Source organism: Nannospalax galili, unplaced genomic scaffold, assembly GCF_000622305.1.
Source record: "Nannospalax galili isolate Female #2095 unplaced genomic scaffold, S.galili_v1.0 scaffold45, whole genome shotgun sequence".
NCBI classification, from domain to species: domain Eukaryota; kingdom Metazoa; phylum Chordata; class Mammalia; order Rodentia; family Spalacidae; genus Nannospalax; species Nannospalax galili.
Genome location: NW_008355775.1, coordinates 456,504 through 483,141, shown reverse-complemented (window position 1 = coordinate 483,141; position 26,638 = coordinate 456,504).

The following is a 26,638-nucleotide window of genomic DNA, read 5'->3' as shown; positions in this document are numbered from 1 at the left end:
AACCAGACTCTGATAAATAAGTAAGCAACCAGACATAACTACAGCAACCAGGATAATGGAAAGGAAATAGGGAGGTAAAGGAAAAGAAATAACCTGAAAGAGAACAGTAGGAAACAGGCCTTAACAAGGGAGATATGGATAAAAAAAATGGGTTAGTTTAAGGGAGGGGGGAGGTAAGGGTGTACAAGGAACCTAGGGGATAAAGGGAAAGAAGGAGCTCAAGAGAGGTAGGACCATAGGAGATGGGTATTAGTAAGGGAGAAAGGGGGGAAATGGGGCCACCATAATAGGGAAAACCATGATGGAGGGGTGAAACAATGTGATAGATAAACAATGCCTAGCTAATTTTGAAAACCAGAGAGAACCATATTACTCCTACAACTTACTGACAAATCAAACATAGCAAATAAAGAAATATATGTCTAGGTAAGTTTTATCTGAGAAGAACTGGCCTTTGCCTAAGATTTATCTACATGACACACAGTAGTTAAAAATACCAGACTGGTGGAACTAACCTTCTTGGGTATTTAACCGACATACTTTGAGGTCTATAATAATTTGGTCAGAGGGACATAAAGGACACTTTTTGCTTCTTACCCTCCTAGGTTGACTAGTTCCTGGGGACTATGAGCATCTCTCAAAATGTCCTATAATGTTGGTAGGACACTTGTCCTCTTGATTAAGGAGGCCGAGGAGACTCCACCAGAAGGACGTGAACCATTGTCCAGTCTATAAAGTGGAGAGTCAACACAGAGGAATCAATTCCTCCATGCTTCCAAACGAAGACAACCATGGTCGAGCAGTACCTTTGACTTATCTTCACATAGGCAGAACTGGTAAAAGAAAGGAGCCAGGCACTCCTCCCAAGTCCATGTGACCCCTGAGGAACAGATCCTCAAACGACCATAAAAGTAAAAATAAATCGGTTTATCTGGGCCAATTGTGTGGCCTTAAACACCCAAAAGGAAAGTATAACCAAAGATTAAAAGAGCCAATATAATTCCATAAGAGTCCATATGTATTTCTAAAGGCTACATAACAAGCAACAATGCCTTACAGACGATACCTTCTTTTGAGTTGTTGGCCAGGGTGGACAAAGGGATTCCCAGACAGTAACCCAGCATAGAACTGGGAAACTGAACAGTAGACCCCAATCTTATCCAAAGGAATATTGACAACTGATTACCACTAGATGAGGAACAGCTGACGCTCCTAAAACAAAGACCTCTATATAGGCTGACTAGATTCACCAGAAGGGCAAGTAGTGGGGAATGGCTGGGGTGCCAACAACACAGCAGAAAGTAGCAGGGATATCAGCATTTAAGGGCTCTAGTGGGGTTAGGGAGGCATCGGGAGGGTGCTACCTGGGAAGTGGTATATTAAAAAAAATAGTAATTCTTCAAAGCATAAAAATTTGCTCCTTAATATTTAGTAGATGTGAAAAACTTTACCATTGAAATCTACCTGATGTCTTTACAGCCATGCTCAAATGCAAAGAGCTCAGAAAGTAACCAACTGTTACTAGTAATAATCAGATATATAGATATTAGAAATGCATATGCATCTCAGTGTCAATTGTATTAAAAATGAATTTTTCTGTATGAAACTGTATTTCAATAATGAAATGGAGATCTTTTTCAAAGTTTAAAACTTCATTTAATTTTATGTCTTATAGGGTTTATACTGTGTACAATATTGTATGACTGCATTAATTCAACTGTAAACCTGAAAATTTACAGGCAATTTTGAAAGAGAAGCATCTTAGCTCTGGAAATTTTTATTGACTTTTTGAATGCTGTTGTAATGAAATGCCTCTTCTAATTATATGGTTATTAAATAATTTGAAAAACAAACATAGAAACAAACAAACAAAAAACCCCACCTCATTTTCTCTAAACACAGATGAGGCTTCCTTTAAATTTTGAGTTACATTATCCTTAGGCAACAATAAAAACGAGAAACAAAAAGCAAAATGAAAAAATCGACCACTAGCAACAACAGTCACTGAGAATTACCTAAGTCCTAGGCTCTCTCCAAATGTTTTATTTCTGTGTAACCCTCAAAGGTACACATCAGATAAACAATGTGAGATGAATCTGATCTGAGGCTCTGCTGGTCACTCCACTTCAGACTCCCTGATAGAGATTAATTTACTGAAATCTAAGTTCAAATTTGCATGGCATGTTCTCCTTCACTATGCTCCAATCACACTCACAAACCAATTTCAATCAGCACTTCTGAGAGGACTGTGCTCAGATGGGATTTCCTCCTCAAACATTAAGGATAATGGGATCAGCAGAGACATGTTACAGAAATAAAAATTGCATGGTGGAGTGTTGAGTGTACTCCAAACATATTTAAAAAATATGAACAAATGGCATTTATTTTTACTATATTTAGAAAAGTAAATTATGGGAAGTTTGGATGAATTATAGAAGCTTTTGTGTAACAGTACTTAAAAAACCAAGAATATAAAGAGACTAAGGAACTACAATTAATTGATTAATTCAAGCAGTTAAAGATCAGCTGAATCATTTTTTTTTAAAGACAGGGTCTCCCTAGCCCCAGCCCACCTGGAAGTCAATATATAGATCAGGCTGACCTCTACCTCTCCAGGCCTAGGAATAAGATTACCCTCCATCATGACTGGTATAGCTGAATCTACCTTAAAAAGAAGTTTTATTTTGAAATTAATGCTTGAAAACCAGAAAGTGCTCTTTCCCAGGCTCAATTTTTTTCTTTTTCTTGGGGGGGGGTGACTTTAATTTCTTTTTCATGGTTGCTTTAGGCCTGTCTTTCATGACTAGAGAACAAAACACAGGGGATACAGATAGTCCAAAGGTCAGCTATATTGGACCAGGACCTCAGGCCAAGCTCTTTTTCCAATGTAAACTCTGCTTCCTGTAAGTTTTCAGGATTGTTAGAGACAGCCATTTTCACATTCTGATTGTCAGAACCCACCACAACCCAAGCACAGACCGTGGATAGGCGATGCCCCCCCACCCTTACCATTTTCTGGGCTGATACTGGAATTTTCTCTGTATCTCTAGTCACCGTCAGATAAAGATAGGCACACGTTGACAATCAGGGGCTCACCAACATGACCTTTCTGTCTGTTGAATGGCAGCTCTTTTGCTTTTTTTGCAATAGACCCAGTCGTTTCAACCATGGTCCACCATTCTATTCTGGCTTGGCTGAGGGCCAGATTGAGGGACCTGCTTTGAGATGGAGGGACCAATTTTAAAGATGGGCTGAATAAAATAACTCTGCATAGTATAAAAATAGTATCCTAGTTTGCTTTCTGTTGTTGTAATAAAACATCATTACCAAAAGCAACTTAGGGGAGGACAGGGTTTATTTGGTTTACAGACTACATTCCATGTCTAGGGAAGAGAAGGTAAACTCAAGGCAGGAGCCTGAAGCAGAAACCAACACGAATGCTGCTTTACTGGCTCCCTCCAGGCTCCCATTCAGCTACCTTTCTTATACAGCCCAGGCCTACCTGCCTAGGGATGGTAGTGCTCTCTGTGCACTGGATTCTCCTACATTATTTAACAATCAAGAAAATGCCCTGAAGACACAGGGTAATCTGATAGAGGCAGTTGTTCAATTTAGGTTCTTTCTTTCCAGGAGTGTAAAATCCACAAACAAGTTCAGTCATCAAAACATCCATGAATGTTGCATTTCGTGCTGTGTAGAGCATTTGCAGGAGGATTTGAGGTCATCTTACTACCTAGTAGACAACATTTGCTATGAGAAATAATGTATTATTATTTTTACTACTGATGCGGCAGAATACACTGATAAGAAGCAAGTTTATGGAAGAGGGGTTTATTTTGGACCACAGTTTGAGCAAACAGTCCATCATAGTGCTACAGCCCTGGTGGCAGATGCTTGAGGAAACTGGTCAAATTGCATCTGTAGTCAGGAAGCAGAGAGCTATGAATGCTCATGCTAAGCTACCTTTCTCCTTTTTATGCAATCCAGGACACAAGCTTAGGGAATGGTGCCACCTCTTTTATTTTGAGTATTTGCACATCCTTTAACATGATCTAGGTAATCACTCATGGGTATATCCAGAGGCTATTCAAATCTAAGTAATCCCTCACAGTTATGCCTAGAAGTTTCTTTCCTAGGTGAGTCTAGATCTGATCAAGTTGTCAATCAATATTAAGCCCCACTGGCGGCTAAAGCACTTCTATTCTGTAAATTCTCATCTCTATAAATGCCTACCCACAATATAACTTTCTCCAAATAGTAAACATTTTCTTATACATACCCTCATAACGTACCAGGTCTGTTTATAACGTTATTTTGACCATATGTTTTAAAAAGCTAATTATTGATAAGTTATATTATTACACAGAAATTAGTAAGTGACTCCAAGTTGTTTGTTTACCTGTTTGGTATTTTCCTAATGTTTTATTTACTTACAATTTAATGATCCTGACAGACATTATTATTTGGGGATAGAAGAATAGTCCTCATAATCTAAGAATATTACAGATAATCCAATATTTAAATAAAATTCATGAACCCAATATAAGCAAGTAGAAATGAACAAGAAATGTGTAAGAATCTACAGTGAAAATAATTATTTTTATCCCTCTTTATAAGTTTGTTCTGGGGATAAAATTTTAAAGTGTGTGTCACAGTAATATTGCTAATAATATTAATAGAGTCCAAAAATGGGTACAATATCTCTAACTTATTTAAAGAGCCTAACCAACTTTAACTAGTATTGCCTTCAGTATTCTTTCCCTGTTTCAGTATTCTTTGGAAAATACTGTATTATAATTTATGCTTTTTATTCCTTAGACATGTTAATAGTGTCTCCATCTTTTTGACATATTTTTTTCTGTTTATGTTTTATTTGCATGTATACAAAATAATAGGTTTCATTTATGGCACTTTGGTTCATATATATAATTATATTCATCCTCTATTATTCATTTTTACACTTTTCTCCCTTTGTGTTTGTGTGTGTGTGTGTGTGTGTGTGTGTGTGTGTGTATGGTATGCATGTTTGTGCATGGTTTCTGCATGTATATGGGCACAAATGTGTGTAGTGTGTGTGCATGCACATGTGTGTGCCTGAATGCTGAGGCTCAAGATTGATATTGAGACTCATCTTCAATTTCCCCTCCATTCACTGAAGGAGGATTTCTCAAACCCAGAGCTCAACATCTGGCTAGTCTTGCCAGCCTACCTGCTCCGGGGATCCCCTGTCTCTAGCTTTGGAGACTGGAATTACAGAAAGGCTGAAATGATCTATTTCTATTCTTGTAGATGTGTAAAAATATATTGTGCATACTTACATTTCCTTTATGTATACATCAATTGACAGGTATCTAGGCTTACTCCAAAGTTTGGATATTATGAACAGTGTCTAAGAAAATATGTATGTGGAGTGGTCTCTAGTATATGCTGCTTTGATTCCTTTTGATTCCAGGAGTAAGGAACCCAGACTTGGTTCCCAGTACCCACATGACAGATAACCAAGGTCCATAACTCCAGTTTCAGGGGATATGACACCTTTTTCTGACCTCTACAGCATAATACAATATGAATGGACTTACATACATGAAGGCAAAACACTCCTACACATAAAATTAAAATGGACAATAAGCAAATTATTTTGAGAAAACATCAGCCTTGTGTTTAAAATTAATTCTTCTCCCTAACATGCACACTTATTCCTATAGAACAACATGTATATTTAGATGACCAATTGGTTTGTAAGTATATTGTTTAATAAACAAAATTGCTCAGTCTGACCTCTTGTTCTGTTATCCCACGTTATGTGTTTCCTCTTAATATAGAAAAAATTACATTATTTTTTTATCAGGGATTGAATTCAAACACTATAAACACTGATGCCCTCATTTACCACATAGTAGCCATGATGTCATACAGCTGTTGAACAGGGAGAGTGAGTCTATTTTATAACCTTAAAATTTAAGATATATATTTATGTTTCTTAGCTATATTAGATGAATATTATATTAATTGTGCCTTCATATTCAATATGTCTCAAAGACAACTGAGCTTACCAAATAGTATTTTTCTTTCTTTATGTATAATAAAATATTAAGAAATGTCTGTGTAGTTATGAATTCTAGCAATTGCAAATACATGTAAATTTTCCAGTTTTTAAAATTTCAAAATGTATGTGATTGTGTGATATACTATTTGTTAGTTAATCCTCATGTTTCATATTCTTTTAATTTAAAAAAAGAATTATGCATAAATGAAATGGATGATTTGGACAGGTACAATTTGAGTTCACATATTTTACTAATATTCAAATTATTAGTCTAAAATTAAATTTATTAAAACATTGTATTACATAGCATAATTAAATTGTAGTCTTAATAAAAGTGGTTTCAGGGGTTGGAGAGATGGCTCAGTGGTTAAGAACACTGGTTGTTCTTGCAGAAGACAAGGGTTCGAATCCCAGCACCCACATGGCAGCTAACAACTGTCAGTAACTCCAGTCCCTGGGGATTGCACGACATGGGTGCACTTATCTACATGCAGGAAATACATGCATACACATAAAAAATAAAAATAATAACTAAAAAAGACCAAAATTCATAAAAAATAAATAAATGTGCTTTCATTTAAATCGGTTTTTATTCATTGCTATGGTGTAAGACCTTTGGATATTTAGTATTAAACAAAAATTTTATATTTTCCTTTTGCATATAAACTTATTTTTAGTATGTAATCTTTGTAATCTTACCAAAATATTTTACTAATTCATAAATTAAAGAGGAAGAAATTACATTAAAATCTTTTGAACGAGGAAAAGAAAAAATATTTCATTATGAGTAATTTATCTTTAGATTTACATAGAAAGATTGAGGGAAATATTTTCTTTTGGTCAATGTCTTTAAAATTTCTGTAGTAAAAGTACTTTTTATAAGGGATGGGGGAGGTTGTTCACTGGGTAAAGTGCTTGTTGATCAAGCATTAGGACATGAGTTCAGATCTCCAGTGCTCACATAAAAGCCGAATGAAATATTACATCTTGTTTGTAATCCCAGCTTTGTAAGCTTGCTGATCCAGCCAGGCTAACCAAATTGGTGAGCTCCTGGTTCAGTAAGAACCCTGTCTCAAACAGTAAGGTAGAGAATGATAGAAAAAAAATGGACATACCTTTGGTGTCTGCACTCACAGGCTCTCACAGAAACACCTCACACAGTGCATGCATGCATGCATAAAAAACACATGTGCACAAAATGTTTTTTATATTCGTTTAAATTTGGTATGAATTATTGCCTTTCACATAACATTCAGAGATTTCTCACTTAAACTCTTTTTAAAATGTCTTTGAAAATTTTGTCTATATATAAATTCTGTGTTATATTGTATAGTTAATTGAGCTTTTCAATCAGTCAACAAAGATTTGTTAATATTTAGTGTGTCAGCATTTCATGTCTGTTACACAATACCCAAGATAACTTAATGAAGATATGTTGGTTCGGATCTCTCTTTCAGAGTTTTGAGACCTAGCTTCACTGTGTCTTTTGTTTTAGGCCTGTGGTAAGAAAGACTGATCATGGTACGTGGAGCATGTGGATGGAAGAATTCTCAGCTAATTAATACCAGGAAACAGAAAATGCAGGATCAGAAGGCTCCCTCAGGAGCAAAAATAGGCTCTTCAAAGATATACTACCAGTGACCCATTACTAACCAAGCTCCACTTCCTAATATCCCATTCAGTTATGATTCATTAATGGTTATATAATACTGAAAAAGATGCACCAAGGAATGCCACATAGTTATGATCAAATTATGAGTCTTTTACTAATACCCAGTTGTCAGACAGGGTTTAATATCCAAAAGAACTTTCAACTCTGAGGAGAAGCAGGGCAGGGTTTATAAAGCTTAAAACAATAATTACATTATGCCATGGGCAAAACCAATAACCATAGTTACATGGGTTCACCGTAGTTACACCAGACCAGGGGCAGGTTGGTTAAGAAAGAAGGTTTCAGTTAACAAAAGTCTCAATAAGGAAAAAACGAGTTTCTCTGAATTGTAGAAACATGGGCTCCATAGAGATGCAAGTATACTGGGAGGGAGGACATGCTATCTGAAAACGCTATCTGGCTACTTGTAAGTTTCCCAGTATTGTAGAAACAATGTACTCACTGAAATAAGGCATTCTGCCTGGCTGGCTGCAGTAGGAATAGCTCAGCCAAAACAGAGGGTAAAGGAAAAGTCAGCTAGAACAAAATGGAGTTATTTTTGCCATCTCAGTTAAACTACAAATGAAGTGAGCCAATCACCTTTTAAAGGCACCACCAATTGGACGTTTCCTTTTGTGGGAGCCATTTTCCATTTATATCTAAATAATACTGCTTCCAAACAATTTTCTACACACAGGGAACGGTTCAGAGAACAAAACAGACATCCTACTGCCAGGGTATTTAATAAAATGTCCTATAGCCACTTCAGAAGTATTTCTTGTAATTTCTACTATTACTGGTGGTTTTAAGAAAATATTAAAACAACATGAACAGTTTGAAGCATAAAATCTATTAATATTCTATCAATAAGCCAAGACTACAGTTTTGAAGAATTTGATTCTAAAAGAATGTGGGAGCAGGTCTACAGATAAATCCATCAAATTTTATTTGAATGTAAGCAATACAACTAGGAAGGATAAACCAATGACCCTAGATTAATATTTACAGGGAAACTTGGTAATAGCTGATCCCTCTAGATACCCATGCACCTGGGGACAAGCACAAACGTTCAAAATCTATAACATCCTAACATAATCAACCTGTTAATAGGAGGAAGTACATAAAAAAAATCAGAAACTATGAAAACCTTGAAAAATTACCCATAGGTATAAAATAAAGAGATTTGATGACCAATTAGAGATGAACAGCTGATCACACTGCACCAGTTCACAGGGGAACTCAAAAGGCAGTATTGTGACAAGGTATGGAAATGGGAAAAAACCTGAGTCATTGCAAATATTGAAATTAGCAGGACAAGACTCAAGCCAAGAAGAGACTGATGAAACTAAATTTGAAATGAACAAGAAAAGGAAATTATGAAAGAGAAGATTCAAATATCAGTAAAACTGTGATGGGACAGAAAGCAGTGTAATATGCTATATACACATTTTTTAGTATATTTTGTCAAAAAAATAGAAGAGGGATCTTCAAAGTTGCAAAGCAACACAATAAAATAAAAATAAACAATTGTACCCTCAAATAAAGTAAGGTTCTTTTCAGACATTCATATACCATAGCAGTGTAGAATTCTAACTTCATGTGAGGAAGAAGCAACAGAAAAGTTATAGCCACTTTCATAAATAATCTGTGCTGAGAGAGACAATAAGGAACTGAATAACATCTCAGCAAACAATGAGATGCATAGGAAAGATTTTCCCCCAATACTAATGAACACTATATTCTAACATTTCAAAATGATTATCAAATGTTTTAAACGATAAATTATATGAAATGACTGCATGAATCAATTTACAATTAAAATGCTTTGAGGAAAAGCATTATGAAAAGAGAAGAGATTTAGAAAAGAAAAAGTCAGTTGAGAAACTGGAACTAAAACAGATAAAAGTAAATGAATGACATCTTAAGGAAAAAGGATATGATTTAAAGTTTGAAAATTCTTAAAAATGACATAGCCTTTAGATAAAGATTATATATTAGATGTAAAGATAGAAACAGACTAGGAGAAAACAAGTAAGTAAGAGAGAAAGAAGGAGAGAGAGAGAGAGAGAGAGAGAGAGAGAGAGAGAGAGAGAGAGAGACAGAAGCAGGGAGAAACTGAAGAACAAAATAATAAACCCATAAATCTGAAACAGGACAAAGAATAAGAATAATTGAGAAAACTTACTGATAAGGAAAAGAGTGTGAAGGTATCTCCTCAATCGATGAAATTTTGCAGGAGTTCATTTCTATTTTTATTTATGAATACATGTGTGTCTGTGTGAGCATATATTACATGTGTGTGGTCATCCACACTGATCAGAAGAAAGGTCAGATCCACTGGAGCCAGAGTTACAAGTTACTAGCACTTGAGAGAACCCAAAGTGACTGCTAGGAACTGAACTCTAGTCTCTGGAAGAGCAAAAACAGTTCTTCACCTAGGGTCCAGCTCTATAGCCCCATACTATGAAATTAAAGAAAAAAGAAATCCTTAAACATTCAGTGATAATGAACATATCACTTATTAAAGAAAGAGCTTCAGGCTACAAAAGCATATTTGTACCTGTATGTCCTTCAATGCATGTTCATCAGCCTTTCTAAAGTCTCTCATTTAAAGATCTCTCCCTCATTCATCAGAAATCAGTTGCCAGTAGTACCTTGGCTAGGGTTGGAGCCTGCTGCCCATTTCCTTTGTTTTATGCTGAGTTTTTGTCTTCTTCAGTCAGCATGGGTCTTGTGAATTTTGTCACTTTTGCAAGTTCATATGAGCTGTTCCCAATGGCCTGAAAGTCTCCGTTTCCTGATGTTCATGCACCAATCCCAGCTCTTTGATAGCTGTTGATTACCCCTTAGATAAAAGTGTCACTACTGCATCAATACAGATAGTTTGCTGTGCCAGTCATTGTGGTTATTAGGCTTCAGAGCTCTGTTGGATTATTGATTGATTTTCTCCTTTAGCACCTTTCAGAGTATCTTCTAGAACTATGAGAGCCAGTCTTCAGGGAAAAGACTTCCAGGTCAGTTCCACCTCCATGTCTCAAGTCTTGTGTCCAAAATAAGTCCTGTCTGAGCAATAGGCTCTTGGCTTCAAGTTCTGGGAGGTAGTCAAGAGCTGTGGGAATAGCCTCTGTTAATTTGGGATCTCCTTTGACTACCCTGAACAACACGAAGAGACATTTCCCCTGTCTGGTATTGTGTTCTTTGTTATGTATCCTTCAGCATCTGGGAACAGAGACCACCTTTCTATACTGAGTCCTACCACATTGTAGATTTCATGAGAAAATTACTTACAGTTGTTGTTTATGGCTTTGTATTTTGGAAAAGTTTGTTGTCAACTTAGAGCAGTCATTAGATATTACTCAGTCCTTGATTTTCTTTCGTCAATTTAAACCATGCTTCAATAGCCATCTGATTCCAGTAAGCATTTGATCTTTTTATTCCACCAAAATTAACAAAATCACACTGCTCAACAGCAAAAGATGGAGTGATTTAGCTGGCAGAGTATTCTAATTACTCTGTCTTTCTTCTCATCCCTTGTTACTTCATTCTCTAAGTGTATCCAGGAGGGTAGAAAGGCGTTAATATTGAGCCTTGCTTTCTTGAGGAGGTTTCATGTAGAGTGTAGATAGCATTTGATTTTTTGGATAGATATAGTGACAATATCTTCAGTGAACTTATTGGAATCAACAATTTTCATCTCACACATTTTTTAGTCCAAGGGGTTTCTACTATTTCATTAACCACTCTGCATGAATCAGAAATTCTTTTGTAAGAACCAAATTTATTAGCAAATCTTTATCATTAATGTCAATATTTCTACTAAGAATACACATGAGAAAAGTTAGGAAATATTTTATAAATGAAGTATCTGTGTTCTAGAGAATTAAGTGCTGTAAAGACCAATTTGTAAATTATTTAGTAATCAAATCAATTTTTTATAGTTTTGCTTTCTTTTTTCAAGTAATAGCTTAGATAATGTAAATTATAATAATAAAGAAAATGTAGAAGATATTCACAAAATATCTGCAGTAAAATTTGGGATGCCAACCTGATTGTAAAAGTATATTGCTTTATTTTTGAAAAATCCAAGAAAAAGGTTAAAACTTTTAAGGTGCTTTTTAATGTTTAAACATAATTTTTTTCAATATTCTTGAACTTCCATAAAACCAGTGACTAGTATCATACAAGCTGATATTATTCCTAAGCAGAAACAAATTAAAAATGTCTTCTACAATAAGACAAGAGAAGGAAGTTAAAGGAGTAATAATTGGAAAGGAAGAGATCAAATTTTTCCTTTTTGCAGATGATATGATATTATATCTAAGAGATGTCAAAAGTTCCACCAGAAACCTCCTAGAAATGATTAACATGTTCAGTAATGTGGCAGGTTATAAAATTAATTTACAAAAGTCTGTAGCCTTTCTACATACCAGTAACAAGCAATCAGAAAAAGGGTACATGGAAACACTCCCCTTCACAATAGCTGCAAAAAAAAAGAAAATCTCAAAATAAACCTGACCAAAGACATTAAAAACCTCTGCAATGAAAATCATAAATCTTTAAAGAGAGATTGAGGAAGACATCAGAAGATGGAAGGACCTCCCATGCTCATGGATTGGAAGAATTAATATTGTGAAAATGACCATCCTACCAAAAGTCATTTATAGATTCAATGCAAGGCCAATCAAAATCCCCATGACATTTTTTCACAGAATTGGAAAAAAACCATCCAAAGATTCATATGGAAGCACAAAAGACCTCAGATAGACAAAGCAACCCTAAGCACTAACAGCAATGCTGGGGGAGATTATTATACCAGATATTAAACTGTATTATAGAGTTATAGTCATAAAGACAACATGGTACTGGCACAAAAATAGACCCATAGATCAATGGAACAAAATTGGAGACACATATATGAGTGCATCCAATTTCAGCCACCTGATATTTGACAAAGGGGCAAAGAACATTCACTGGAGGAAAGACAGGATGTTCAGCAATGGTGCTGGTGAAATTGGATCTCCACCTGTAGAAGAATGAAACTAAACCATGTCTTTCACCTGGCACAAAAGGATACTCCAAATGGGTCAAAGACCTCACTGTGAATCCTGAAACTCTGAGACTGTTAGAAGAAAACACTGGCAATAACCTACAAGATATAGGAGTAGGAAAGATTTTCTAAACCGGACATCTATTGCCCAGGAAACAAGGTCAAGCATCAACAAATGAGACCTCATTAAACTAAAATGCTTCTGTACATCGAAAGAAGCAATCAAGGAAGTGAAGAGAAAACCCAAAGAATGGTAGAAAATCTTCAACAGTGACAAATCTGACATAAGTTTAACACCCAGAATATATAAAGAATTCAAAAAAACAAAGAATAAAGAAAGGAAGTAACCCAATTAAAAGATGAGCTAAGGAACTGAACAGAGAGTTCTCAAAAGAAGAAATAAGACAGATAAGAAGCATCTTAAAAGTTGTTCAAAATCACTAGCAATTAGGGAAGTGCAAATTAAAACCACTTTAAGAGTTCATCTCATCCCAGTAGGACTGGTTAAGATGAAGAGAAGAAATGATATCAAATGTTGGAGAGGATGTGGGGAAAGGGGAATGCTCATCCACTGCCGGTGGGACTGCAAACTTGTACAACCGCTGTGGAAAGAAGTATGGAGAACTCTTAAATAAACTACAAATGAACCTACCATTTCGCTGAGTTATAGCACTTATTGGCATATAGCTAAAGAACTCATCCTATGGCAGAGACACTTGTACATCCACATTTATTGCTGCTCTTTTCACAATCACTAAGAGATGGAAACAACCTAAGTGTCCCTCAAATGACGAGAAGATAATGAAAATGTGGTTCATTTATAAGATGGAGGTTTACTCAGCAGTAAAGAAAGATGAAATCATGAAATTTGCAAGTAAGTGGATGGAACTAGAAACTGTTATACTAAATGAAGTAACACAGACGCAGAAAACAAAACGATGTATGTTCTACCTCATATGTGGATACAAGCATCAAATCCTGTTAAATGATTATGTATCCAGACATAACTACAGGAGCCAGGATAATGAAAAGGAACCAGGGAGGAATAGGAAAAGAATCTGAAAGAGAAGAATAGTAAGAAACAGGCGTTAATAAGGGAGATATGGATAAAAACGTGGTTATTTGAGAGGGAAGTGGGAGGGAAGGTTATATAAGGAACATAGGGATAAAGGGAAAAAAGGAGCTCATGAGAGTTTGGACCATATGAGAAGGGTATTATTAAGGGAGAAATGGAAAAAATGGGGGCACCTTAAATGGGGAAACCAGGGTGGAAGGGTTAGACAATGCAAGAGATAAATACTGCCTAAGTAGTTATTAAAAAACCAGAAGGAACCATATTGGTCCAACAACCTACTGACCAATTATACATACAACGAGATCAAAGAATATATGTCTAGGCAAGGTATGTCTGAGACCATTTTTTCTTTGTGCAAGCTTTATCTACATGGCACATGGTAATTAAAAGTACCAGACTGGTGGAAATAACTTTCTTGAATGTTTAATAGCCATGCTTTGAGGTCTATACTAATTTAGTCAGAGGGATGTAAAGAACAGTTTTTGCTCCTTGCCCTACTAGGTTGACAAAGTTCAGGGAACTATAAGAATCTCTCAAAATATCCTGTAACTGTGGTGAGTAACCTGTCCTCTTGATCAAGGAGGCCAAGGAGACCCCACCAGATGGACTTGAACCAGTGTCCAGTCTAAAAAGAGGAGGGTCAACATAGAGGAAAAATTTCCTCCATGCTTCCATTCGAAGCCAGCTATGGTTGACCAGGACTTTTGGCTTGTCTTTACATAGATGGAACTGGTAAAGAAAGGAGCCAGGTGCTCCTCCCAAGCCCATGTGACCCCTGAGGAACAGATCCTCAAAAGACCTTAAGAGTAAAAATAAACTGGTTTATCTGGGCCAACTGTAGGGTCTTAAACACCCAAAAGGAAAGTATAACAAAGGATTTAATGGGGTCAGTATAATCTTTTAAGAGTCCATATGTATAGCTAAAGGCTATGTAACAAGAAACAATGCCAGACAGGAGACACCTCCCTTTGAGTGGCCCAAGAGATTCCCAGACAGTAATCCAGCATAGAATTGGGAAAATGAACAGCAGACCCCAATCTTATCTAAGGGAATATTGACAACAGATTGCTGCTAGATGAAGAACAGCTGATTTTCCTAAAACAGGGATCTCTAGATAGGCTGAATAGATTTAGTGAATGGACAAGCACTGGGTAATGGCTGGGGGCGCCGACCACACAGTGGACAGTTACAGGGATGACAGAGTATATGGGCTCCAGTGAGGGGGGTATCGAAAGGTGCCATTTGGCAAGTGTATATATAAATGAATAAGTTTGTTTTGGATGTTCTGTATGATATACACACAAAAAATCAACACATAAAAAAAGACGCATTTGAGGAGGAAGCATAAAAATTTGCTTCATGTTAATTAGTAGAGGTGATAAACATTACCATTGAAATCTACCTGATGTCTTTATATCCATACTCAGGTGCCAAGGATCTGAGTGTAGCTTACTGTGACTAATAGTAATCAGATATATAGATTAGAGACACATGTGCAAACATCTAAGCATTAGTAGCATTAAAAATGAGTGTTTCTGTAGGAAACAGCATATTTTAAAATGAACTGGAGATCTCCTTTAAAGTTTAAAAACTCATTCAATTTTATGTCTTACCGGGTCTATACAGAGTTCAATATTGTATAACTGTATTAATTCAACTGTGAACTTTTGAAAGATATATATCCTTGCTCTGGAAATTGTCATTGAATATGTTAAAGCTGTAATGAAATGCTTCTTCTAATCATGTGCTAATTAAATTAAAAATGTCTTCTAAAACAAACCATGTTATTATTATTTATTTCCACATACTCCTTCTTTAGAAAACATAACTTTTCTGTGACAGGATTTGCCACTCACAGAAATACTGTGGGAGAATTCAAAAGGTGATCAGAACTTTACTCATCTCAACATTTAAGACTATTTAATTTTTCCATTTGTTTTGCTCAGTAAGGAATTAAAATTTCTGGGAAGTCTTTCTGTTCAGATACTGAAAATATATTCCTTAATGGCACAATTCTGAGTTGACAATGCTAATCCAAACCATGTCCTGGGCATGCTGCCTTGAGTTGAAGGCTGTGGTTAAAAATTATGTCTTTGATGTTTTCTAAATGCTTTCAGGGTATATTACATAATACATCATATTTTGGACACTGAAGATGAGACAAAAACAAAGGGCCATCAACTTTAGACCATTATTTGACTTTATGTTTATACAGAATACTTAAATATAATGAAAATGTTACATATTACCTCTGTAAAAAGGAATGTTTCTGAAATTTCTCTTGTTATGGAAGTAATGGAATTAAATAATTGAAGGAACATTTTTCAGCAGATCTTTTGCTAAGTTGAGAGGAGAGGATGGAATTTATTAAGACCCCAACTAGCACAGGAGAAATTTGCAGCCAAATGAGGAAGAAAGAACATGGCAAATGGGCATACAATTCAGTTCTGATTGAGGGGAAAAGATACTTTTGTGGAAGAATTAAAGAAAAAAAAGGCCATGAATTCACTGGAAAGGAATTCAGAGACAGTTTTCAGAGAAACAAAAAAGAGAAGAAGAATTCTGCATTAATAGAATTAATAGAAAAATCACTGCTGGCAATATATGCTCTGAGCCCATTATTTGAACTTTAGCATCACCCACACAGACTCACACAGAAAGACATAGAAAGCACGAGAGGGAGAGAGAAAGAGAGAGAGAGAGAGAGAGAGAGAGAGAGAGAGAGAGAGAGAGAAGGGGGAGAACATTGAAATACATAAATAACATTCTCACAGCTCCAGGGCTCACAATCTTAGTTAGAACCTGTCCATTTTGTCCCCATTGGCCCTCCTGGGACCTAGGCCCCTCATGCTGACTTCATGCTGTGAAGCACCAGAATAGTCTGACCTCTGAGTAAGCCAGATCTCACCCATTGAGTCACCATCCCCTACTTTGGGACCAGTCCCATTCACACAGATCCAGGTGTCACATTACCTTGCTTAACTAGTTAGAATTGGTCTACTTTGTCCCCATGTAAAGGTCTTAGGCCTAGCCCTCATGCCCTGCTGGATAACTCCTCACTAGTTGGTCGGGAATCATCTGGTCTCTCCAAATACACACACACACACACACACACACACACACATATATATATATATATATCTCAAAGTTGAGAATCTGAAGCACAGACTAACAAACTATCTATACCTGATCAGAAGACAACCAAACTTCAAAAACAATAAAAACGGAACCAAACTTCAACTCAACAACAGAAGGCGAGAATTTCATATAAGACACAGAATTGACAAAATGAATCTATGTGCTAGGTCACAATGCTAAAACACAAATAACATAAAAAAATCAAGACAATAAGCCCCGACCCCCCACCAAATCCCCCCAGTCTTATAGAAGAGGTGTACAATGAGAACTACCCAGAGGAATGCCATGACACAGGATTTAAAAGAACAATCACAAACATAATCAAATAATTCGACTACTTTAAAGAACACACAAACACCACAAAGAGGACAGGAATAAACTCCTGACTAAAGCTCAAGAAAATGCAAATATACAGCTGAATGAAATGACAAAGACAGTTCAGGAATGGAAATGTATTTATGACAGAGAATGAAATATCGAAGAGATCTCAGGCTGAAATAAAAATGGAATTGAAAAACACAATAAGTCAATCTGAAATGTCAGGAGAAAGCTGTACCAACAGAATGAATGACATGGAAAACAGAATATCAAGACTGGATGACGAAGTTGACGAATTGGTTCATCCAAGCAAAAAATAAGAAAAATTTTAAAAATACAAGAATAGAACATACAGGAACTGTGGGGCATCATGTAAAAACCAAACCTATGCTTCATAGGTATAGAGGAAAGAGAAGAATCTCAGGTCAATGGTGTTGACCAGGTATTCAACAAAATTACAAAAGAAAACTTTCCTAAATTATAGAATAATATACTCTCACAGATTTAAGAAGCACACAGAACACCCAATAGACAGGACCAGAACAGAAACTCCCCACAGCATACCATAGTAAAAACACTAAATGTACAGAACAAAGAGAGAATATTGAAAGCTTCAAGAAAGAAACAATAAATTAAACATAAAGAAAAACCAATCTGAATTACAGCTAACTTTTCAATATAAATTTAAAATCCAGAAGAGCCTCTAGAAGAGTATTCTAAGTCCTGAATGATCATAGATGCCAACCAGAACACTTTACCCAGCAAAACTGTCTATTATAGTCAAAGGGGAAAGAAAAATTTTCCATGATACAAATAGGATGAAAGAATTCATGTCCAACAAATTAGTCCTACAGAGAATATTCAAAGCAATACAAAGGGTTGAAGAAATGAATACCCAGACCAAAGAGGCTACTGAAAGAAAGCAAATGAAGGTATAAATATGGAAACACAAAGTAGGACTAAACACAAACAGAAAACAAAACGATAGTAATGAATACACATCTTTCAATAACAATTTTCAATATCAATGCCCTCAACTCCCCAGTAAAAAGAAACAAACTAGTTCAATGGGTTAAAAAACTAAATCCTTATTTTTTTTGTTTGCAAGAAGCTTATCTCAACTTCGTGCACAGGCACCACCTGAGGGTGAAAGGATAGAAAAAATACTACAAGCCAAGGGCATTAAGAAACAACCAGGTGTTGTATTTCTAATTTCTGACAAAATAGACTTCAGAATAATTAGAAGAGGCAAAGAAGGGATCTGACCAAGGGAATACTTGACCAAGAAGTCATTGTAATCATGATGATCCATGCATCTAACTCAGTGCATTCAATTCCATAAAAAGAAAATATTACTACTGGGGCACAAGAAACTGAATAACCCTAACTCAGTAGTACATGACTTCAGTACCCCACTGTCTCCAACAGACAGGTCAACTTGACAAAGAATAAAGGGAGAAACATCTGTGCTAAATGAAATCATATACCAAATGAACCTAACAGATATCCATTGAATATTCTACTCAAGCACCGAAGAATAAACATTCTACTCAGCAACCCATGAAAGTTTCTCTAAAATGGACCACATACTAGACAAAAAAAAAAAAACCCTCAAAAATTGAAATAATTCCATATATTATATAAGATCACAGTGCAATAATAAAACTTGAAAGCAACAGCAAAAAAGCTCTACAAACTTACAGACTTTTGGAGATTATGAACAGATTAAAGAAGAAATCAAGAAACAAAACTATTCCTGGAACTAGATGAAAATGATAATATGACACAACAAATTCTAAGACACATTAAAAGCAGTCCAAAATGGAAATTTATAACTCTAAGTGCCTATGTGAATAAGTAAAAAAGCTTAAAGATAAATGATTGAATAATATAACTCAAGACTCTGGAAAGGCAAGAACAAAGCAAACCCAAACCCTGCAGATGAGAAGAAATACTAAAAATCAAAGCAGAAACCAACGAAATAGAAACAAAGTAAACAATATAAAGAATCAATGAATCTAAGAGCTGATTATTTGAAAAAAAAATAGAATAGACAGACACTTCTCCTACCTTATCAAAAGAAATAAAGGGCAAATTCAAATAAACAAAATCAGAGATGAAAGGAGAATCATCACAACAGATATCAAAAGGATCAGAATATTCTAAAGGAATACTTTAAAAACCTGTACTTTGTAAAATTAGAAAATCTAAAAGAGATGGATGAATTTCCAAATTCAATGGAACCACCTAACTTAAATCAAGAAGAGATTAACAACTATAACAGACTCATAACAAGTAAGACAGTCAAAGCAATAATACAAATCCATGCAACTAAAAGAAGCCCGGGTCCAGATGGAATCACTCAAGAATTTACCAGAACCTCAGAGAAAATCTACAACCAATACTGTTTCAATCATCCAGAATGATAGAAACAGTAGAACTCCCAAACTCTTATAGGAAGCCAGTACATCTGTGATACTACAACTAGGTGAACATGCAACCAAAAATTCCTAATGAACATAGGTGCATAAATTCTCAAAAAATATTCACAAATTGCACACAGACACATAGCAAAGAGATTATCCAGCATGATCAAGTTGGCTTTATTCCAGAGATGCAGGAATGGTTCAGTATATGCAAGTCAATAAATGTTATAAATCATATAATTGGACTTAAAGAAAAAACCCACATGATCACCTCAATAGACCCAAAAAGGCCTTTTAAAAATATGTATTGTGCATTCATGATAAAAGTCCTAGAGGAAATATGACTGCAAGAAACATTCTTCAGCACAATTAAGGTTACAGACAACAAACCCACAGTCAACATCATTCTAAATGGAGAAAAATTTGAAGCATTCCCATTAAGATCAGGAACTAGTCACATGACTGGATAGGTTATAGGTACCAGAGAAAAATCTGTTTTTGTTCCATCCCTATATCAATGTAATGTCTTACTATTACTAAATATATATCCTTTTGTTTACAGGCAAGTGTACTTCTCACAACTCACCAAAAAAACTTTTATTTTTCTCTAATAGATGGGAAAATACTACAGATTCTACAACTGGTCAGATGCAGAGAATAGGGGTCTGTAAGAAACCTAGCATAAGTGACACATCTATAATGCAACATATAGATCTAAGGCTTAGGAAACAGACAGAACAGTAAGTAGAAACTATTAGTGGAAGAGAGGATGTAATGACTGTAAGAGCCAGGAGTGGTGGAAGACCATAAAGAAACAAAATTTTCCAGACAGCTGAGAAGTTACTCATATGAACTTACAATAATGGTTACAGCACGCACAAGACCCATGTAAATTCAAACTAGACAAAAACCCAGCACAAAAGAGGGCAATGGGTTAAAAACTCCAACCTGAACTCAGAAACTGTTGGCAACCCATGACTACTGGGATGAGAGTTGGTTTTCTTGAAGTAAGTGAGGCTAGATAGGTTGACCAAGCTTTGCTGGATGAAATTACACCAAGTGACATTTGGGTATGCAGTTTTAGTTCAATAGGCCTTGACACATGTGACGAGTTCATTAAAATCACTCGGGGGAAATAGAGGGATGCTGGTAAGGGAGGGTGTCAGTATTATCAAGATATGAAAAGTATATGAAATTCTCAAAAAAATCAATAAAAAACATACAAATATTTTTTTTAAAAAATCCTAAGGAACACTTTCCAAGGACACAAGCGTAGACTGTAGAATATGAACACACAAGAATGATAATCTTCCATCTACTTTTTAAATCTAAGCTTTTCTTATATCCTAAAGATGAAAATTTCAACATCTCACCAAAACAAATGAATTTTTAGGCTTTATTTATTTATTTATTTATTTATTTATTTAGTTAGTTAGTTAGTTAGTTAGCTATTTAGTTAGTTGTTAGTTAAATTTTTCCAGCAGTAAATAAGCCTCTTTAAAACTGTAGTTATGTGAAATGGAGAGATGGCCCAGTGGTCAAGAGCCTGAGTGCTCGCAGCGAAAACCCAGATTTAATTCCCAGCACCCAGATGATGGCTAACAACTACCATAACCCCAGCTCCAGGTGATTAACACCCTTCTGGCTTCTGCAGGCACTGCAAGACATGGGCACACTTATGTACATCCAAGCATGACACTCATACACATAAAATAATAAATAAATGAATAAATACAAATTAAAAATATATAGTTGCTCAGCTCTCTGCTGCACACTAAATTTAATTCTTTCAAGTTTTATTTTCTCTACACCATGTATCTTTAATTTACATACATTATCAATGTCAGAATAAATCAATTGCATGCTTCCCTTCCGTATTTTTGTTTGCCAAAATGAATATAACTTTACTTGTCAACAACTCTCATCTTTATTTTGTCTGAAGAAAGTAGGTGTTAAATGCAGAATGACCACAAAGACAGTAAATGAGAGTATGGAATTCAGAACACATCCTTCAAAGGAACTAAATATCAGTTTTTCTGAAATAGTTATAAAACACACTGAAGCAGAAAAAGTGAATTGTGTGATGCATTTCACTGAAGAGCACTTCCTCTAATAGTTGGCAGAAGGTGAGCTGACAAAGTTCATCAATAATTAACAGTGTATAGTATGAGTTAGCTTTCCCAACAGCTCTATGAATCTTTATCCACAACCTTTATTCATTGTGTTTGTTCATGCTGTGGCACCCCAGTGTTAGGGATATATTTCAGAGCTGTGATCTAAGTAAAACAGTGACAGAATGGATTTGACAAATTCACATGATTGTCAGAACTCTATCTGGAAACTCACCAGACTGAGTGCCACAGTGCCATTTGCTATAATCCAGATGACAGAGTACATCAGGGAAATACTTTCCCTAGCATATGGCAGCATCATCAGCTCTCCTAATAAAGACTAATTTTACTACAATGTATGGAAATGCATATTTTTCATTGGATAATACAGAAAGGTAAATTGTTTGCCCTATACAAATACCTAGTAGGCAATTATTTTGAAGTTATAAGAAGATATGATAGATTCTGATACATCTATATGAAATCATAAAGTGAGTGAATGAAACCTGAATCATACAGAATGCAAATCAAAAGGGAACCATAAGAAGAGATGGAGAAAAGAGTGTAATATAAAGAATATTAGACCTTCGGTTTGACAGAACTCTTTTAGCAAAATCATGCCAATTATGATTATAATTACTATGCTTGCATTCTTGATTCAGAAATCCTAATCCTTTTATTTTTGAGACTAGATTTAAATGTCTACTGTCACCTCCACTAATTTTTGGCAACTCTAGTACAGTAACTACTTGTCTTGAGGCAATGTTTCATGGTCCTGAGAAGGACATTGGCTTCTAAGGATTGCAAGAAAAGATGATTGACTGGAGGTAAATGGACATATGAAATACTTAATATCCTATCTCATCATGGAATTGCACATTAAAACAGCAAGGAGATACCACTGCAACTGCATTACTTCTAGGAATGGTCAAAGACCCTAACCAACCACATCACCAATTCTGGAGAATATGTGTACCACAGGACTTCTCATTTGTTGTTTATGAGCAATCAGCATGACACAGCTACTTGCAAACCACTTTATGATATCCTACAGTTATAAATATCATCACTTGATCAACTAGCAATCACGTTCCTTGATAATTTCCTTGATGTATTGAAAAACCTTTGGCCACACAAAACCTTCAGAGACTTTCTTCGGTGTCAAAACTTTGATGAAGCTCTGTGTCCTTCAATAGGTGAATGAGTAGGCAAACAACACATCCATTCAATGAAATATTATTCTCCAGTGTAAGTGGCAAAATTATGAAGACAATGATAGTGCGCCCTTATTGATATCATCTATATCTAATGCTCAAGGAGTTTTCCAGTAGAGAGAGGGGGTCTATTTGTAGGTAGAACATGGAAGATTTTTAGGAAATAAAACTATTCAGTAATAACAAGAAAAATAGGAGTAATGGGTGTTACATGAGGATTCTATGATGTTTGCTCATTTCCTGAAATTTATTCAGCTGTAAAATAAGACCTGTAAATTAAACATAAAGCAAAAATTGAAATAAGATTTTTCCTGAATAGTTCCTTACTGAATGGAAGGTATAATTAATATTCTTAGCACCCATTACATTGCCATTTTAATATATCACCTAGTGCCTATTACATTATCATTTTAATATATCACATACCTCTTTGACTACTATAATATTAACATTATCATTTAAATGAATCATGAAGAAGAAAAGTTAGTGACTGTTAAATAGTGTTTAAATGCTGCAGTCAAATATTGCTCAAAATTATTGTACCAGGGCTCACCATAAAATCACACACACATGCATACACATTCATATATATTCTTGAACCAGTAAGCCAAGTTTGCTTATATAAATGCCTTGTCTTACGAATTCAAATTCCAATTTTCACTACACGATATTTCAAAAGCAATATATTATTGTATTATTATTAATATTATTATATTTGCAATATAATATTCTTTTATGGAGAAAGCAGATAGAGATATCAACCAGCTGCACAGTCTGAAGGGTGAAACAGACTGGTATCAAATCACTGTTAGGATAGCTAGGTAAGTACAGTAATAAGTACTACACTTATTCTGACTTGTGTTTTCAGCTTATGTGTTCCTTGGAAGAAAAACCCATCATAACTTGAGGAACACTTTATGTATATACACTAGAAGATTTATAATAGGTATTAATTCACATTATTATTTTGGTTGAGAAGTTACACCATAGACCATCTACAAACTACACAATCAAGAAATCCAGATATATAACTCTGAATCCAAAAGACTGGAGAATAAGAGAAGATGATATTGTGATTCCCAGTTAGAGTTAACTGAGAACCTGGCTCTCCTAGTATTAAGTCCCAGATTACAAAGCTGAAGAATAACGAGTCATGATCTCCAAGGAGGGAGAAGATGAATGTCCCACTTCAGAGGAGAGAGAACCCTCCCACTTCCTCTCTTCTAGTCAGTCATTCATTAAGCAGCATGTTACCCAGTGGTGAGGGAGGACTGTCTTTACACCATTGTGCTTTAGACAATAGTCTTCTTTGGAAATTTCTTAATAAGCATACCTAAAAATGACTCTTTGATACTTACCTGTGAATTACTTAGCCAAATCAATGCAATACATAAAATCAGCAATTCACAGTTACTAACAGTGTAGTGAATAAGTTAGTAACTCATTTACTTAAAAATGTGGGTATTATTGATAATTATGTTGTTGCATCTTGAATTCCTCTAAATTTAAACATCCCATTGTGGAGTTAGAAGGATGCTAAGGGATCTCAAGAGGTAAGCAATCTTCACAAGTTTAGCACAGTTAAAAATAACAAATTCATAAGGTGTCACACCAAGGTTATAGAAGCAGTAAAAACTTCTTGGGCAGTCAACTCTCTGACATCAAATTGTTTGCAAGTCTTAACAGACAGCTCCAGGAACAGAGATGTTGAGAGTCATCACCCAGACGGGGGCTGAGCTTTTTAGTGGTACAACTGCCTTCAGCCATCTGTCCTTCTGTAACTAACTTCTTCCCCATACTCCTATAACTATTCCCAAGGAATCCATAGATTCTTCAAGTTCTACATTGTTGGAATCTTTTCTTTGGTCTGTCATCAGTGCTGTATCAGGGACAAATAAACACATCTCTACAGGAAAAGTCATGAATGTGGTACCTGAACAGATCCTGAAAGAACCAAAGATGAGTTTGGGGAGGTGGGGTGCATGATGCCTTGAATGAGTGCTAAGACTTAAAACTGAGGCTGATCTCTGTGATGGTGGAGCATCTTCAGGGAAAATCTTGATATTATTGCATATCCTTACAGGTAGGATAGTGTGTTTCCTTGATATAGTGGTTGCATATTCCTTCAGATGTGTGACACATCATACAGTCAAGAATAACCTCTCTATGAGTGGACTGTCTTTGGGAGAAAGCTCAGGTTTGTCACTTTCTATACTTGATATGTGGTATTGTGCCTCCGTGATGAAAAGATGTAACTTATCAGTATGGGGATGTACCTAAAAGCTAATGGAAGTTGCAATGCATTCCCTGAACACAACATATGTGACAGGATCACAAGCAGGTGGTGACAACATTTGGATGGCCTTTGTTGTGTGGTGATAAGACATAGAGTTGAGACTCAGCAGTCTTTTGAGAAAGAATTTTTTTCCTGTAAGTGGGGAATTACAAGAGGATGAGTATGTGAAGTTGTTTGATCTACATTAGCCTCAGATTTTAGAAAAGGGGTTAAAAAAGAGCATGAGATGGTTGTAATGGCTTGCCATTTCTTAGAGTTGGCAGAACATAAAAGAAATGGAATGCAAGTTTTATCTGTGATGAAGAACTCTTCCTAAGATATAAAAATTTGGAACCTATGGGCAAAATCAAATAACAGTGAAGAATAAAGTGAGGTAATGTTAACAAAAGATATTGCCCAGGTCTGACATTTAATGCAGTAAAGGGTTATCCATGATTCAGCATGAAGACGTGGCCTTAATAATGATCTGATATAAGAGACCATAGTAATCATAGAGTATTCTGCCTCTGAACTGCTTGAGTGGGGAAGTACTTTTAAGCAAAAGGCAAAAGGACTTCCCATGGCCTGGTTTCTGAGGCTATGGGACATGGAGGTAAATAACACTGGTATGAGTGCCATGGAAGCAGAGAAACTGAACAGTATAACTATCCATCCTTGTGACAGAGACTGCAGAACCTGAGGCAGTCTATAAGGCAAACTAGCCCATGATGGACTGGCACATGTGAGCCATTAGTGACAATTGGTTCTCTCTGAATGAAGTTCCCCAAAATATCAAGGTACTGGAAGACAACACAGGAAGACCAGGCATGACTTATACAATTGAGTTTGAGAGGACGATGTTGATGTTCAGTTCACTGGACCAGATAAGATGCTAATCAGAATAACTTTAGAAAAAAGGTTTATTCAGCATAGATCTCAGGACAGTTATAGAGCTGAATCCCTTGATGGGGCATGATCTTTATGAAGAACAAGAAATTGGAAATTTTAGTGACTTAGATCAGCAAGAAAACTGGGTCCAAAATGTAAACAGGGTAAATGAAGCACAAAAGCAAACAAGAGAGGATAAAAGAAGCGCAAAATGGTTTTCCCACTTAAGGTGCCCCCATTTCCGCCCTTTCCCTCTTAATAATACCCTTCTCCTATGGTCCTATCTCTCTTGAGCTCCTTCTTTCCCTTTATCCCCTAGGTTCCTTGTAAACCATGATGGAGGGGTGAGACAATGTGAAAGATAAATAATGCCTAGTTAGTTTTAAAAACCAGAGGGAACCATATTACTCCAACAACCTACTGACAAATTATACATAGCAGATCAAGAA